The following is a 15,227-nucleotide window of genomic DNA, read 5'->3' on the forward strand; positions in this document are numbered from 1 at the left end:
ACAAAATAAAAAGTTGAAAAAAAAAAAAGAAAATTAGGGATTCCCTGGAGGTCCTGTGGTTAAGACTCTGGCTGGAGGACTAAGATCCTGCATGCTGCACAGCTAAAAAAATATACATGAAAATCAATCAATCAATCAATCAATAAACAGTTCCCTCCTGGTTCAGATGGTAGAGCGTCTGCCTACAATGCGGTAGACCCAGGTTCGATCCCTGGGTTGGGAAGATCTCCTGGAGAAGGAAATGGTAACCCACTCCAGCATTCTTGCCTGGAAAATCCCATGGACGGAGAAGCCTGGTAGGCTACAGTCCATGGGGCCGCAAAGAGCCGGACACGACTGAGCGACTTCACTTTCACTTTCACCTTATACAAATTTTTTTAAAAGAAAATTAGTAAGCGTGGAATTTTGCATTCACAAAACCATCTCACTGTCTTTGATGCTCGTTCCTTCATTCCGTTTTTGTAAAATTTTGTAAAATTTCCGAGCTTAGTCTAGTGACGTTGCATTTTCAAGTTAGCTCTACTGTGTCCCAAGAGGCCTGCATCTAATTTTTCCCCTAGCATCAAGCTATGTCTTCCTGCCAGCTGTCTCACGGGCAGGTTCCTCCCCTGGGGCCGGTGTGAGGGGGGAGGCCAGGCTGAGCTCTCACCACCTACAGATTGACTCTGTGACACAGGCTCCATCAGAGATGGCTGGACCTCCCCCTGCTGTCTCTGTGCCCTTTTGTTTCCACTGTTGGGCGGTGGGGTGGTGGGGGTGGGGGGAAATGGACTCGGGATGCCTTGAGATCCTGGGGACTTGATCTTAAAAATCCAAACTCACTCTACTCTCAGAGAAATGGGGAGAGTCCCTTGCTGGCGAGAAAAAGGTCCCAGATCTCCTGCAATTGCCCAAATACAGAAGCAAGCACGGTGGCCCTCCTTCCAGAATATATCCAGAGTCCAGTTGCCTCTCCTCATTACTTGTGGCTGCCCCCCTGGTTCCAGCCATCACTTGTCTGGATTATTGTAGCAGCCTCCTCGCGTTAGTCTCCTGCTTCGTTCTGCCTCTGCGTAACACAGTTTATTCTCCACAATGAAAGCAGCCACAAGGATCCTTTTAAAACCCACACAGGCCCTGTACCGGCTGCAGGACCGTGTGTGCCGCTCTCTGCCTGAGTTGGCCCAGCATAAGGCTGACATGCAGCGGCGGGAGGAGCAGAGCCAGGGAGCCATTTACACCGTGGAGTACGCCTGCAGTGCCGTGAAGAACCTTGTCGACAGCAGTGTCTACTTCCACAGCGTGGAGGGTCTCCTCAAACAGGCCATCAGCATCCGGCCATGAACGCCACAGCCCAGGGCCACAGCCCTGAGGAACCACTCCCACCCTCCTCAGCCTGATCCCGGAAGAGACTTGGAGGTGCTTTGGCCCCTCTGACCAGCCTGACCAAAGCTGGACTCTTTGACACAGCCTTATGGGACTTGGCAGGGACCGAAGACCAAGCAAGTGTGGCCAGTGCATCCCTCCTGCCTCTGGGCCAGCCATGAACGTGCTGAGACGAGACTTTGCTGCCCTTGGATTCTTACCCGCCCCTCACTGGCCCTGGACATGGCCATGGCCCCTCGGACCAATAACTGCTGCCACGACCACGCACCTGCTGTGTGTCCAGCTCTGTGCCGGGTACTTCACAGTGGTCATCTTTCATCCTCAGACAGCCCTGTAAGGGAGATGTCACCCCGAATACAGGTGGGAGAAGAGAGGCTCTGAGAGGTGGCGTCATTTGTGCAGCATCACACAGCTAGGGGAGAGCAGACCCTGGTCTAATGTGGCCCCAGCCCTGCCTCTGACTTGCTGTGTGACGTGGGGCCTGGCTCTCACCCTCTCTGGTCCTACCTTTCTCCATCTAGACAAGAAAGTGTGGACTGGAGCCTTCTCTACAGGCTGAGGCAGACATTTGTGTAATTTCCTGCCTGGACTGTGTTCTACCTCAGCAGAAATGCCCACCCCACTCAGGCCATATAGAGAAGACACCCTGACCCCAGGGGTAGATGTGGGACCCTGGCCTGACTAATCAGAGCGCCCCATCTCCCAGGTCACAGTGCTTGGTTTGAGATGGGTACGTGATCCAACGAGAGGTCTTCCCTGAAGATTTTTCTGGAAAAGTACAAAAAGTACCATCTTCTTTCTCGAGTTGGTAAGCTCAGCAGATGGAACGTGGAACCTAAGAACATCCAGCCTGGGACCTTGGATCTAGCTGTACCTAACACAGAAAAATCTTAATTCTTCAGTTTCATGAGTCCCTAAAATCACTGCATTTGCCAACATTGAATAAATAAATAAATAAATAAAACCCACACAGGATCTTGTCATCCTCCAAGTGGCTTCTGTCTCACTTAAAAAGCCGTGTCCTTACAGGGTGTACAGTTCGCACCTCTGGCCTCATCTCACTCTGCCCTCCACTACCTCTTCAACCACAGCGGTTTCCTCACTGCTTCTCATGTACACAAAGCAAGTTCTTGCCTCAGGGCCTTTGCACTCCCTGTTTCCTCTCCCTGAACATGCTTCTTCCAAAACTTCTTCCTCACGTACTCTATCCCAGTATCAGCTCCTTGGACAGACTTCTCCTGACCGCCACCCCTCCACGCCATCTAAAATATACCTCCCACCATTCAATCCCTTTGCTCTGCTTTACTTCTCTTCATACCACTTATGGCTATCAGATATTATATTGTATATGGATTTTCCCTATTTTTTTCACTTTTGTATTCTCAGTGCTGGCTCATATTAGACATTCAATAAATATTTGTTGACACAGGCCATAATAGCCATCATCAAAAAAAATCTACAAACAGTAAATGCTGGAGAGAGTGTGGAGAAAAGGGAACCCTCCTCACTATTGGTGGGAATGTTAATTGGTCCAGTTGCTACAGAGAACAGTATGAAGGGCCCTTAAAAACCTAAAAATAGAACCCCCATGTGACTCACCAATCCCACTCCTCAGCACTGCCCAGAGAAAACCATAAATCAAAAAGATACACGCACCCCAGTGTTCACTGCAGCACTATTTAAAACAGCCAGAGCACGGGAGCAACCTAGACGTCTGGCAGCAGATAAAGATACGGTACATGTATACAATGGACTATTACTCAGCCACAAAAAGACAAAATCATGCCATCTGCGGCAACGTGGGTGAACCTAGAGATTGTCATACTGAGTGAAGTAAGTCAGACACGGAAAAACAAATATATTGCATAATATGTGGACTCTAAAAAAAATGAGTACAAAAAGCCTTATTTACAAAATAGAAGTAGGGTCATAGATATAGAAAGAAAACATGGTTACCAGGGGTTAGGGGTGCGATAAATTGGGAGATTGGGATTGACATATACACATTACCATATATGAAATTACCAGTAGTAAGAACCTGTTGTATAGTGTAGGGAACTCTACTCATCCTCTGCAATAGCCTACATGGGAAAAAAGTCTAAAAAAAAGAGAGAGGATATGCATATCTGTATAACGGAATCGCTTCGCTATACACCTGAAACTAACACAGCATTGTAAATCAACTATGTGCCAATAACAATTACAAGAATAAAATTGTGAACAGATTTTTGTTGTATTAAAAATGAATTTTTATTTAGCTCAATAATGCCATGGAAACTCTGAGTACCAATTTTTCAGCAGTAAGAAGGGAGTGAAAATGATGGTTGGTTGTGAGAGTATGTAGTTTTTTAGAACTTAAGTTTATTCATCTTGGAAACTGTTTGTTTTGAAATCATTTCAGACATACAGAAAAGCTGCAAAAATAGTAGAATCATTCCCATAGAGCCTTCACCAACAGTCCCTAAATGTTAACATTTTACCACATTTCCTTCATCACTTTCTCTTTGAATATGTATGAATGATTCTTAAATTTATTTTTGAATGGATATTGTCTAACAAAATAAATGAAACATAAATCTCCCTGTTTGTCCATCACGATACTTCTTTCCAGCCTACCTGTTACCAGCTTCTTGTCTTTTCTGTTAGAAATATCCTATGCATTTACAAACATGTACAACTGTGTGTGCATTTATATAGCATAAATTCATCCACACACATGCACTTCTTCATGCAGAACACACTATACTCAGTGTTCTGCACTTCACTTTTTTCATTCAACAATATCTTCTGAAGGTCATTCCATATCTTCTCAAAGTCTTCCTGGATCTTTCTCGTTGTCCATCATATGCTTACATCAGAACTTATTAAGTATTAATAGTTTCCTGTTGGTGGAAATTTAGGTTGTTCCCAATCTTCTGCTACGACAGACAGTGCTGTAATGAATATCCTTTTATATCGTTATTTTGTACATCGCGCATAGGACAAATGAGTAGAAGTGAAATTGTTGAATAAAAGGCTTTTTGCATTTTAAATATTGATAGATATTATCACATTACTTTTCATGAAAGATGTACCAATATATATTCTTACAACTTGTGAAAATGTTTTCCTACATCCTTTATAACAGCATATTATCCCCTTTTTGTTTTGTTTTACCAACTGGTTAACTTAAAATGATATCTCATTATAGCTTTATTTTTTATTTCTTTTATCCTAAGTGAAGATAAACATTCTTCATGTATCTGAAAGCCATTTTATTTCTCACAAATTGTATATTCATAAATGATACCAATTTCTCACATGTATTACTGGTTTTTCATTGATCTATAGGAACTCATGATATATTAATAAAAAGGAAATTAGTTTATTTTCTATGCTATGTGAATACTTTTTCATAGTATGTTTACCTTTTGATTCATCAACGGTGAGGTTTTTTTTTGCCATTCAGTTGTTTTATTTTTTTCTTAAAAAAAATTTATATCTAGTGGACTAGCTCAGTCTTTTCTTTTATGGCTTCTAACACTTTGTAATATGACTGGAAAGGCCTTGAATGTGCCAAGATTAATTTTTAAATTACCCAGTAATTTCTTTTGGCATTTGTTCAAACATACACAAAAGTAGAGAGAAGAAAGGAACCAGCAGTACCCTCAACACTTCAACGGCAATCAGAACACGGCAGAGTAGGTTCTCTTGTGGCTCAGAAGGTAAAGAATCCGCATGCAATGCAGGAGAACTGGGTTCGATCCCTGGTTTAGGAAGATCCCCTTAAGGAGGGCATGACAACCACTCCAGTTTTCTTGCCTGGAAAATCCCATGGACAGAGGAGCCTGGTGGGCTACAGTTTATGGGGTCTCTAAGAGTGGGATATGACTGAGTGACAAACACTCTCACCTTCAGTCTCATTTCAGCTATGCCCCATGCATTCCTCCATCCCTTGACTATTTTGAAGCAAATTGCAAACAACATATAGTTGTATGAATTTTTTTATGTTTATAATTTAAGAAATATAAATGGTATATTTGTAAAGAGGTACAAAAAATAACAATGGTGAAATTCCAGATAGTTTTGATTTCCCAGTCACTTTGAGTATATTAAACAGTTATCTGCATCAGCAGAGAGTTCTTTTTTTCTATTTAATTTTTTTTATTGGTGTATGTTTGATTTACAATGCTGTGTAAGTTTCAGGTGTACAGCAAAATGATTTATACATATACATATATCCACTCTTTGTTTAGATTCTTTTCCCATATAAGCCATTACAGAGTACTGAGTAGAGTTTCCTGTGCTCTACAGCCATTTCTTATTAGTTATCTATTTTACCTTTAAAAAAATAATTTTGTGTATTTACTTGGCTGTGCTGGGTCTTCATTGCTTCGACGGCTTTCTCTAGTTGTGGCGAGTGGGGGCTACTCTCTAGTTGCGATGCGTGGGCTTCTTATTGCAGTGGCTTCTTTTTTGGAGCACAGACTCTAGAGCATTTGGGCTTCAGTAGTTGCGGTCCGTGGGCTCAGCAGTTTAGGTTCCTGGACTCGAGCACAGGACCAGTAGTTGTGGCTCACAGACTTGGTTGCTCCGAGGAATGTGGGATCTTCCCAGACCAGGGATTGAACCTGTTTCTCCTGCATTGACAGGCAAATTCTTTACCATTGAGCCACTAGGAAAGGCCCTAGTATATAGCAGTATGTATATGTCAATCCCAATCTCCTAGTTTATCCCTTCCCACCTTATCCATTGATAACCATGTTTGTTTCTACATCCCTGTGACTCTACTTCTATTTTGCAAAAAAAGTTCATTTGTACCCTTTAAAAAAAAAGATTTCCATATATAAGAAATATCATATGATATTTGCCTTTCTGTATTAAAAAACATGGAACACTCCATGAATTTGCGTGTCATCCTTGTGCAAGGGCCATGCTAATCTTCTCTGTATCATTCCAGCTTTAGTATGTATTGCTGAAGTGAGCACTTAAATGCTTAATTTTTTTTTTTTTTTTTTTTAGCCAGAATGCTTTATTTATTTACTTTGGCTGCGCTGGGTCTTCGTTGCTTTGTTCGAGCTTTCTCTAGTTGTGGTGAGCTGGGGCTACTCTTCGCTGTGGTTCGAGGGTTTCTCGCTGCAGCGGCTTCTCTTGTCGCAGGGCACAGGCTTCAGCAGTTGCAGCACACGGGCTTAGCTGCTCTGCACCATGTGGAGTCTTCCAGACCAGTGATCAAACCTGTGTCCTCTGCATTAACAGGCAGATTTGTATGCACTTGGCCGCCAGGGAAGTCCATGCCTGAACTTTTGATCTGGAATTCTTTTAGAGTTAGAGTTCCCACTTTGTTTTTGGCAGATATTTAGGCCATTCTTCCCACAGTTTATTGACTAAACCATCTTTTCTCTACTAATTTGAAATGCCATCTTTTTTGTGCAATAAATTCCCGTATAAAGTGAGTCTATTCCTTTCTATTCTTTATTTTGTCCCCATAAGTTCATCCATTTATATTCATGCTTCAGTACTGCACAATTGCACTCATCTCACACGCTAGTAAAGTAATGCTCAAAATTCTCCAAGCCACGCTTCAGCAGTATGTGAACTGTGAAGCTCCAGATGTTCAGGCTGGTTTTAGAAAAGGCAGAGGAACCAGAGATCAAACTGGCAACATCTGCTGGATCATTGAAAAAGCAAGAGAGTTTCAGGAAAACATCTATTTCTGCTTTATTGACTATGCCAAAGCCTTTGACTGTGTGGATCACAATAAACTGTGGAAAATTCTGAAAGAGATGGGAATACCAGACCACCTGACCTGCCTCCTGAGAAACCTGTATGTAGGTCAGGAAGCAACAGTTAGAACTGGACATGGAACAAGAGACTGGTTCCAAATAGGAAAAGGAGTACGTCAAGGCTGTATATTGTCACCCTGCTTATTAACTTGTATGCAGAGTGCATCATGAGAAATGCTGGGCTAGAGGAAGCACAAGCTGGAATCAAGATTGCCAGGAGAAACATCGATAACCTCAGATATGCAGATGACACCACCGTTATGGAAGAAAGTGAAGAACTAAAAAGCCTCTTGATGAAAGTGAAAGTGGAGAGTGAAAAATTTGGCTTAAAGCTCAACATTCAGAAAACGGAGATCATCCCATCAGTTCATGGCAAATAGATAGGGAAATAGCGGAAACAGTGGCTGACTTTATTTTTTGGGCTCCAAAATCACTGCAGATGGTGATTGCAGCCATGAAATTAAGAGATGCTTACTCCTTGGAAGAAAAGTTATGACCAACCTACATAGCATATTCAAAAGCAGAGACGTTACTTTGCCAACAAAGATCCGTCTAGTCAAGGCTATGGTTTTTCCGGTGGTCATGTATGGATGTGAGAGTTGGACTATAAAGAAAGCTGAGCGCTAAAGAATTGATGCTTTTGAACTGTGGTGTTGGAGAAGACTCTTGAGAGTCCCTTGGACTGCAAGGAGATCCAACCAGTCCATCCTAAAGGAGATCAGTCCTGGGTGTTCATTGAAAGCACTGATGTTGAAGCTGAAGCTCCAATACTTTGGCTGCCTGATGGGAAGAGCTGACTCATTTGAAAAGACCCTGATGCTGGGAAAGATTGAGGGCAGGAGGAGAAGGGGATGACAGAGGATGAGATGGCTGGATGGCATCACTGACTCAATGGACATGAGTTTGGGTGAACTCCGGAAGTTGGTGATGGACAGGGAGGCCTGGCGTGCTGCAATTCATGGGGTTGCAAAGAGTTGGACACGACTGAGTAACTGAACTGAACTGAACCATGCAGTTCAACAGTAAATTCTGGTATTAGGTTAGACTATTCTCTAAAGGTACTTTGGGTGTGGGCCTCCCCTGGATTTCCAAGACATGGTCTGAGGGTGAGGATCTGAGGTAAGGCATGGTGTATACACTTGGCTTTAGCCATAACTGTGCTCTTGAACACTCTGGTTGGGATAAGTTGAGGAATCCCTCTTGCAACCAGAGACTTAGGTCCAAGTTCTGACTTCACCGTTGAGAACTGGGCGACCTTACTTTTCTGAGCCTCTGATTACAGGGGTCTCTCCACCAGCTCCAGCTTTCTTCAGTTCCAAGATTTGAGGACTAGGGAGCCTCGGGAGTACCAAGCAAGATTGTGAAAGGATAACCAGTTGGTCACTTCGACAGGAAGTCCCATAGATTAGCACAAGAGATTGGCTTGCCACGGAACGGAAAGAGTGGTTAAGCAAGAAGCAAGACTGTTAACAGTTCCAGAGCTCGTGGTCTCCTGGGGGCAGTTTTTGCCTCATTACCGGGCCCAAGAGGTACGGGGTACATGCACGACTGGGAGCCTCTGAGAGGTGGGAGCGACCCGGAGTTGCAATGCTTCTTTTCTTTGGTGGCATGAGGATGGGGGAGGGAGCTGTGGTCCCCACCCAGCTGCTGGGATGAGGTGCAAAGGGCTGAGGCTTTTTCTCATGAATCTGGAGCTCTCTGCAGCTAGTGGAAGGCCTTTGGGCAGGAGACTTGGATAAATTATCTACCCTCAAATGGTCGTGTGACCCTGGGCAAGTCACCTGGCTTCTCAGAGCCTTGGTTTCTCTTTGAGGTTAGTAGGAGCAAGAGAGAGGATAAATATACTAGGGGGTCTCTTGGATCTGCCGACTTGGACAACCTGAGTTCTGTGACTATCGCTGTTACTTGTAGTTACTGAAGGAGGTGGAGTGAAGCACAGACCCAGGTCCTCACTCCTTTGAAGAGAGGACGATGGAACTGGCGAGGTGCAGGTGCCCTGTTGCAATTCTGCCCTGGTCCCCACAGCACCCTCTTACGAGGCTCTCCACTTCCTGAGGGAAAGCCTGTGGTCCCTGCTCCCTGAGCCGAATCCTACAATGGGGAGCTGATTTCTGGTAGGACTGGGAGCAGGATTCATTAGCCCTCAGGTCTAGCCTCAAACTTTATTTGATTTCTTGGGTGAGGTGGGGAGAGGGCACAGTGCCGGGGGTGTGTGTGCGGGCATGCGTGCGTTGCTCCCGGGCAGGATGGCATTTCCCACGGTTACAGGTGTGAGGCTGTGATGACCAGTGAGGGGAATGTGGGGTCTTCCCTGGTGGTCCAGTGGTTAGGACTCTGCGCTTCCTCTGCTGGGGGGCCTGGGATCCATTCTCGGTCAAGGAACTAAGATCCCACAGGCCCTGCAGTGCAGCTGGAAAAAAAAAGAAAAGAAGGGGGGATGTGGCGGAGGAGGGGGCGCTGACAGAGGGATGCCCCTGCTGGCAGACTCAAAGGACTTTGCTCTGAGTGACTCTGAGTGGGCAGGAACCTTGGTACACACCAGAGGTTGTGACAGGTGTCATGTCTGACTGTGAGGGAGTAGTGAGTGTGAGAGCTGACTGTGAGTGAGTGAGTGTGTGTGTGTGTGTGCATGCATATGCCTGTGTGTATGCACAGGTACACCTTTGTGAGAACTGACTGAAGGATGTTCCCGTTGTTTCTGAGTGCCCATCCCTGGCCTAGATGGGACACAGACTGTTTTTAGGGCACTGTTCTCAGCTGTGAGGGGGAACTCCCTGTCCCTGACTGATGGTGACAGGTATGTTGAGGCGGTGCTGGCCCTAGGGCACCTGCTGCCTTTTAGCCCCGGGACTCCTGACAGGCAAGGAGGGGGCCGCTGAGTGCCATCTGGGCAGAGAAGACTCGACGGGCTCAGAGGGCTGACACTGAGGCCTGAGGCATAGTGGGGACTGGCGAGGTGTCCAGTAGGCGCTGCTTCCTTACACAGTGTCAGGGGACTGGTGGAAATGGGGTGCAGCTCAACTAGAAACTCCCCCACAGGGTGCCAAGAGCATCCCATGTCCTGCGATGTGGCCACAGGGATTCTATTTCAGGATTGTGACTCCCTTCACTTGTGGGAGCCTGGCATCCTCAGTGACATGGCACCCACATCACAGCAGACTCTCCTCCCCAGGGCTTCAGTTCTCGAAGCTTCCACAACAAGAATCTTATCTTTCTGCCTCATGTGTGTTATCTCCATCAACGGAAGTGCACGCGGAACTTGAGTTTCTAAGTCTGACAGCCAGAGCAAAGCCTCCCACTCTGCCCTGTTTCAAAGCCCTGGCCCATCACGACTGCTCCGTCTGGCGTCTGTGATCCACAGAGGCGTCTCATGCCCACCAAGGAGGTGCTTCTCCGAGAAGCGGTCTTAGGGCAAGTCTGTCCTGTGACAAACCCAGAGAGTGGGTCTGGCATCAGGTTTGCTTCCAATGTCATGGCTTGGGCTGGTGGCCTCTGCCTTTCGGAACCCCCTCTCTCAGTTTTCTCACCTGTTGAGTGGGTATAAAATCATATCTGTACAACATCTGACTTTTATGAGACTCCAGTGGAATTTCACCCGCATCCATGCTATCACACCGATGTCATGGGCTATTGTATCCAGTGGTTATCCTATGCCATATTCGGGGCATAGTTCTGAGTGCTTTACATTGATTACATATTCAACAAATATTTGCTGAGCACTGACTGTATGCAGGGCACTGTTTTAGGCATTTGAAATAGAGCAGTAAACGGAAGAGGCTTCTATTCAGTAAGAGAAGATGCAAATTTTACAAAATAAATGAATAAAAGACTCTATTCTGGGAAGGTGACAAGTGTTGAGAGAAAGTAAAGCTGGGGACATTCCCTGGTGGTCCAGAGGTTAAGAATTCAAGGTTCCACTTCAGGGAGCGTGGGTTCGGTCCCTGGCAAGGGAACTCAGATCCTGCAAACCCCGTGGTGAGACCAAAAAAAAAATTAATGATAAAAAAAAGTAAAGCTAAAATGCGAGTTGGGCTCTGCTGGGAATAGGAAGTGGTGTTTCCAGTTCAACTGTCTTATTTCATCTTCATGGCAACCCTGTGTGGGAGACACTAGTCTCATGTCCCAGTGAGGAGAATAAGGCACGGAGATGTTATGTGACTTCCCCGTGGTCACATAGCCTGTGAGCGGCAGGGCTCGGAGAGGCAGAGTCTGCCTGACTAGAGCAGTGGGACTGGAAATCACTGCCTCTCTTGGCCTCTTTTTCCACACTTATGGGTCAAGAGGGTGTGATGGACCCTCTTCTGGTACCGATGCTCAGTGAGTGTTTCTTTGATTATAACATACAAGGCCCAAGGCCCAGCCCATTGGAAAGTCGTCGGGTCATGGAGGAAGGAGACCCCCCCTCTTAGGGGGACGGTGAGTGAGGATGGATGGTGACTTCCAAGTGTGGACAGATGCAGCCCAAGGAGGGGTGTGTATCTCGTCATTGTCTCCAGGGAGAGCTTGGAGGGTGATGTGGTTGTGGAGATACTGATACTAGTGGAAGGACAGTTGGATTTGTGGATGAAATTCTCTATTCTAACTCCTGGAATCTCATTCTTGGCTTGGTTTTTCCTCCTCTGGTTTTTATTTTTATTTTTTGGCCCTGCCCTTCAGCTTGAGAGATTTCAGTTCTTCGACCAGGGACTGAACCTGGGCCCTCGACGGGGAAGGTGCAAAGTCCTAACCCCTGGTTGCTGTCCAGTCGCTCATTTGTGGCGCTCTGCAGCCCCACGGACCGCAGCACACCAGGCTTTCCTGTCCTCCACTATCTCCTGGAGTTTGCTCAAATTCTTCCATTGAGTCGATGATGCCAGCCAACTATCTCATCCTCTGTCATTCACTTCTCCTCATGCGCTCAATCTTTCCCAGCATCAGGGTTTTTCCAATGAGTTGGCTCTTCACATCAGGTGGCCAAAGTATTGGAGCTTCAGCTTCAGCAGCAGTCCTTCCAATGAATTCAGGGTTGATTTCCTTTAGGATTGACTGGTTTGATTTCCTTGAAGTCCAAGGGATCTCCAGTGTCTTCTCCAGCATCACAATTCAAAAGTTAACCACTGGACAACCAGGCAATTCCCATCTCCCCTGCTTTTTATTAAGAAAACTTTCAAATCTACAAAAGTTGAGCAAATAGTACAATGAAAGCTATTGGACAGATGGCTCACAATTTGCCCCATTTATTCTCTCTCTACACACACACACACTTATTTCCTCTTAATTTGCTTATGTATTTACACAGAGCCATTTGAAAGTGAAATGCAGACATTATATATACTTCAGCATGAATCCCTTAAAGACAGAGATTCTTCTACATGATCACAACATGTGTCACACCGAAAAAATTTCACATTGCTCAGTGAATATCTGATATAAAGTCCGTATTCAAATTTCCCCAGCTGTCCACAAAATATCCCTTATTCTTATTGGTTTTTTTTGAAGGAGAATCCAATTAACAATCACATAATATATTTAGGTATCATTTATTTTTATTCTCTTTCTCTCTGTTTTCTTTTTGGCTGCTCCTCTTGGCTTGTGGGATCTTAGTTCCCTGACCAAGGATTGAACCTAGGCCCTTGGAAATGAGAGTGCAGAGTTCTAACCACCAGATGGCCAGAGAATTCCCTATTTTTATTCTCTTGGATATAGAACAGTCCCTCTGCCTTGTTTTTTCTTTTACAACATCAGTATTATTTGAGTCTACTAGTTGTCTACTAGAACATCCCACATTCTGAGGGACAGTGTGAATCAGAAGAGGAAACAGTGAGTAACATGAGGGCATGAGGGTCCAACACATGCCCAGAACAAGGCTGGGCAGCATGAGGGGATCCAGGGTTAAGTCTGATCTCTTCTGCCCTGGAAGTCACTGCTAAGTTATGTCACCTCCCCCAGAAAGTCTTCCCTGATAGACACTGCTGAGTGAGTTGCTCCTTTTGCAGTGCTCTCACAGCACTTGGCACACAGGTTTGCTGCCCCTTCCACACTGTGCTGTAATTAATCTTGTGTCTTCTTCTGCATGAAGCTGTGTGAGTACCTCCAAGGGAGACCAGGAGTTAGTCCACGCCTATATATGTAAAGGGCCAGGGGCTCCACTTGGGTATGTAGGTTGTGTCCTGCACAAAGGTGCCTGGGCAAACGGGGAGAGAGGGGACTGGACTCCAGCCAACAGTCCACTTGCCAACCCTTGGGCCCTGGCACTGGGCTGCATCTGCTGGGAGGAAGGAACACTTTTCCTAATTTGCCTGATGGAGCCACACACACCATGGCAGGCTCAGTTCCCACTCTGCCTGCATTCAGTTGGTGTTCAGTAAACAGTGGTCACTTAAATGCATGCTAGGTCTGGGAATGGATGTGCTTGTGATTGTTCTTTGGGGGAAGAAACTCTGATTTGTAACATTTGCTGATTCCCATGGTATAAATTGGTAGAAAAGTTATGACCAACCTAGATAGCATACTGAAAAGCAGAGACATTACTTTGCCAACAAAGGTCTGTCTAGTCAAGGCTATGGTTTTTCCAGTAGTCATGTATGGATTCGAGAGTTGGACTGAGAAGGAGGCTGAGCGCCGAAGAATTGATGCTTTTGAACTGTGGTGTTGGAGAAGACTCTTGAGAGTCCCTTGGACTGCGAGGAGATCCAACCAGTCCATTCTAGAGGAGATCAGCCCTGGGATTTCTTTGGAAGGAATGATGCTGAAGCTGAAACTCCAGTACTTTGGCCACCTCATGCAAAGAGTTGACTCATTAGAAAAGACTCTGATGCTGGGAGGGATTGGGGGCAGGAGGAAAAGGGGACAACAGAGGATGAGATGGCTGGATGGCATCACCAACTCGATGGATGTGAGTTTGAGTGAACTCCGGGAGATGGTGATGGACAGGGAGGCCTGGCTTGCTGTGATTCATGGGGTCGTAAAGAGTTGGACACGACTGAGAGACTGAACTGAACTGAACTGATGGTATAAATTGAACCCTCCTTTTTGGTGGGTGGGGGCAAGAATACTGGAGTGGGTTGCCATTCCCTTCTCCAGGAGATCTTCCCAACCCAGGAATTGAACCCAGGTCTCCTGTGTTGTAGGCAGACGCTTTACCGTCTGAGCCACCAGGGAAGTCAATGGAATGGGTGAATTTAACTCAGATGACCATTATATCTACTACTATGGGCAGGAATCCCTTAGAAGAAATGGAATAGCCATCATGGTCAACAAAAGAGGCCAAAATGCAGTACTTGGATGCAATCTCAAAAATGACAGAATGATTGATCTCTGTTCATTTCCAAGGCAAACCATTCAATATTATGGTAATCCAAGCCTATGCTCCAACCAGTAACGCTGAAGAAGCTGAAGTTGAACGGTTCTATGAAGACCTACATGACCTTTTAGAACTAACACCCAAAAAAGACGTCCTTTTCATTATAGGGGACTGGAATGCAAAAGTAGAAAGTCAAGAAACACCTGGAGTAACAGGCAAATTTGGCCTTGGAGTACGGAATGAAGCAGGGCGAAGACTAATAGAGTTTTGCCAAGAAAATGCAAACACCCTCTTCCAACAACACAAGAGAAGACTCTACAAATGGACATCACTAGATGGTCAACACCGAAATCAAACTGTTATATTCTTTGCAGCCAAAGATGGAGAAGTTCTATACAGTCAGCAAAAACAAGACCAGGAGCTGACTGTGGCTCAGATCATGAACTCCTTAATGCCGAATTCAGACTTAAATTGAAGAAAGTGAAGAAAACCACTAGACCATTCAGGTATGACTTAAATCAAACCCCTTATGATTATACAGTGGAAGTGAGAAATAGATTTAAGGGCCTAGATCTGATAGACAGAGTGCCTGATGAACTATGGATGGAGGTTCGTGACATTGTACAGGAGACAGGGATCAAGACCATCCCCATGGAAAAGAAATGCAAAATGGCTGTCTGGGGAGGCCTTACAAATAGCTGTGAAAAGAAGAGAGGGGAAAAGCAAAGGAGAAAAGGAAAGATATAAGCATCTGAATGCAGAGTTCCAAAGAATAGCAAGAAGAGATAAGAAAGCCTTCCTCAGCGATCAATGCA

General features: G+C 45.3%; 1 protein-coding gene, 1 non-coding gene and 1 pseudogene across 3 annotated transcripts in view; 2 read left to right on the plus strand and 1 right to left on the minus strand.

Annotated features, from left to right (window-relative positions):
- Nucleotides 1-775: 775 nt before the first annotated feature.
- LOC147346694 (BLOC-1-related complex subunit 8 pseudogene) lies at nucleotides 776-2,333 on the plus strand (annotated as a pseudogene). The gene has a single exon (XR_015152650.1). The product of XR_015152650.1 is annotated as a BLOC-1-related complex subunit 8 pseudogene (transcript).
- A 3,894-nt stretch (nucleotides 2,334-6,227) lies between these two features.
- LOC147346695 (U6 spliceosomal RNA) lies at nucleotides 6,228-6,333 on the minus strand. The gene has a single exon (XR_015153307.1). It is a non-coding gene; the product is annotated as a U6 spliceosomal RNA (small nuclear RNA).
- Nucleotides 6,334-8,586: 2,253 nt separating this feature from the next.
- Nucleotides 8,587-15,227, plus strand: part of RAB44 (RAB44, member RAS oncogene family) — a 38,406-nt gene continuing 31,765 nt past the window's right edge. Inside the window, exon 1 of the mRNA XM_086371424.1 lies at nucleotides 8,587-8,659. The gene's annotated coding sequence lies outside the window, so the exon portion shown is untranslated. The remainder of the gene's footprint in view (nucleotides 8,660-15,227) is intronic.

The sequence above is a fragment of the Bos grunniens genome, chromosome 23 (genome assembly GCF_055505025.1).
Source record: "Bos grunniens cultivar Pamir isolate PY7600 chromosome 23, Bosgru_T2T1.0, whole genome shotgun sequence".
NCBI classification, from domain to species: domain Eukaryota; kingdom Metazoa; phylum Chordata; class Mammalia; order Artiodactyla; family Bovidae; genus Bos; species Bos grunniens.